Genomic DNA, 2,046 nt, shown 5'->3' with positions numbered 1-2,046 from the left:
CGACGCAGGAGGAGCGGTCCTCCCGGCCCCGCCACACGGCACTTCCTATGACTCGGGTCCGACGCAGGAGGAGCGGTCCTCCCGGCCCCGCCACACACGGCACTTCCTATGACTCGGGTCCGACGCAGGAGGAGCGGTCCTCCCGGCCCCGCCACACGGCACTTCCCATGACTCGGGTCCGACGCAGGAGGAGCGGTCCTCCCGGCCCCACCACCGCCACACGGCACTTCCCATGACCCGGGTCCGACGCAGGAGGAGCGGTCCTCCCGGCCCCACCGCAACACACACAACCACTGACCGATTGGCAATCATGACCCGCCATCGGAGGGCCCCTGCCGGCCCCGGCCTCGCGCCGGGGTGTTCGGGTGGACGGTTCCTTCGGCCTGCGGGTCGACCTCTGAGCGTTGGCCGGCACCGCAGCACACACAACCACTGACCGATTGGCAATCATGACCCGCCATCGGAGGGCCCCTGCCGGCCCCGGCCTCGCGCCGGGGTGTTCGGGTGGACGGTTCCTTCGGCCTGCGGGTCGACCTCTGAGCGTTGGCCGGCACCGCAGCACACACATAACCACTGACCGATTGGCAATCATGACCCGCCATCGGAGGGCCCCTGCCGGCCCCGGCCTCGCGCCGGGGTGTTCGGGTGGACGGTTCCTTCGGCCTGCGGGTCGACCTCTGAGCGTTGGCCGGCACCGCATCACCGCAGCACACATAACCACTGACCGATTGGCAATCATGACCCGCCATCGGAGGGCCCCTGCCGGCCCCGGCCTCGCGCCGGGGTGTTCGGGTGGACGGTTCCTTCGGCCTGCGGGTCGACCTCTGCGCGTTGGCCGGCACTTCCCTACCGTTACCCCCCCCACCCCTGGGGTTGTGACAAAACGGCACTTCCTATGACTCGGGTCCGACGCTGGAGGAGCGGTCCTCCCGGCCCATCTCGCACCCACACCCTGACATATACTGCACCACACCAACCACTGACCGATTGGCAAGCATGACCCGCCATCGGAGGGCCCCTGCCGGCCCCGGCCTCGCGCCGGGGTGTTCGGGTGGACGGTTCCTTCGGCCTGCGGATCGACCTCTAGCGCACCAACCAGCGCGAAACCGCTTTCGTCGCGAGACCGAGACGACCCTGTCGCGTGCCCGTTGGCCACACGGGCCCAGAGATGTCCTACACGGGAGTTCCGCCGCGCTCGCGGGTACCCCGCGCCGCCCCGCCACGAGAGGGGCGCGGGAGCCCAGGCCCGCATCAGCCGAGCGGTCCTTTCCGAAAAAGCATGTTTCTCAAACCCTACCGGCGTCTGTCAGAAGACGCCGCCTCCGAGTGCGTGTTGCGGTCGCGGGCGTGCGGGCGGCTCCGGCTCCCTCCCGCGACTGACCGCCACGCGGTAACGCGGCCTCTACGGACCGAGTACATACCGAGGCCCAGCCGACTTCCTCACCGCGCACGGGGGCTGAATCGTAACGGAAATTTCGGTAGCCCACGTCCGAAATAAATATGAAAGAAACGAGGGAGGCTGGGGTGCCGCCGGGGGTAACCCCGCGGGAGGCCGTCTCCCGCGGGCGCCGCCCGGTCCCCGCGCCCGGCTCCCCGCTCAGCTCCGGTTCAATGCAAGAAACACAGACCGCCGGACGCGAGGGCTACCTGGTTGATCCTGCCAGTAGCATATGCTTGTCTCAAAGATTAAGCCATGCAAGTCTAAGTACACACGGTTCCGATACAGTGAAACTGCGAATGGCTCATTAAATCAGTTATGGTTCCTTTGATCGCTCCACCGTTACTTGGATAACTGTGGCAATTCTAGAGCTAATACATGCAAACGAGCGCCGACCCGTCTCCGCGGGGACGCGCGCATTTATCAGACCCAAAACCCACGCGGGTTCGGTTTGCCGCGGTGCAGCGGGCCCGCCGGCTTTCACAGCCGGCGGGCTGTCGGTCTCCGCGGTGCCGCCGGCCCGGCCCCCCCTTTGGTGACTCTAGATAACGCCCGAGCCGATCGCCGGCCCCCCCGCGGCGGCGACGTCTCATTCGAATGTCTGCCCT

The 2,046-nt window shown here is 67.5% G+C and overlaps 1 non-coding gene across 1 annotated transcript in view; it reads left to right on the top strand.

Moving 5' to 3' along the window:
- Nucleotides 1–1,644: 1,644 nt before the first annotated feature.
- Nucleotides 1,645–2,046, top strand: part of LOC148314672 (18S ribosomal RNA) — a 1,933-nt gene continuing 1,531 nt past the window's right edge. The window contains exon 1 of the ribosomal RNA XR_015841605.1: nucleotides 1,645–2,046. This exon is cut by the window's right edge and continues 1,531 nt beyond it. This is a non-coding gene — a ribosomal RNA (18S ribosomal RNA).

Source organism: Idiotropiscis lumnitzeri, unplaced genomic scaffold (assembly GCF_059441095.1).
Source record: "Idiotropiscis lumnitzeri isolate Australia: NSW breed Sydney's pygmy pipehorse unplaced genomic scaffold, RoL_Ilum_1.0 HiC_scaffold_256, whole genome shotgun sequence".
Classification (NCBI taxonomy): domain Eukaryota; kingdom Metazoa; phylum Chordata; class Actinopteri; order Syngnathiformes; family Syngnathidae; genus Idiotropiscis; species Idiotropiscis lumnitzeri.
This window is presented reverse-complemented; position numbering and strand designations above follow the sequence as displayed.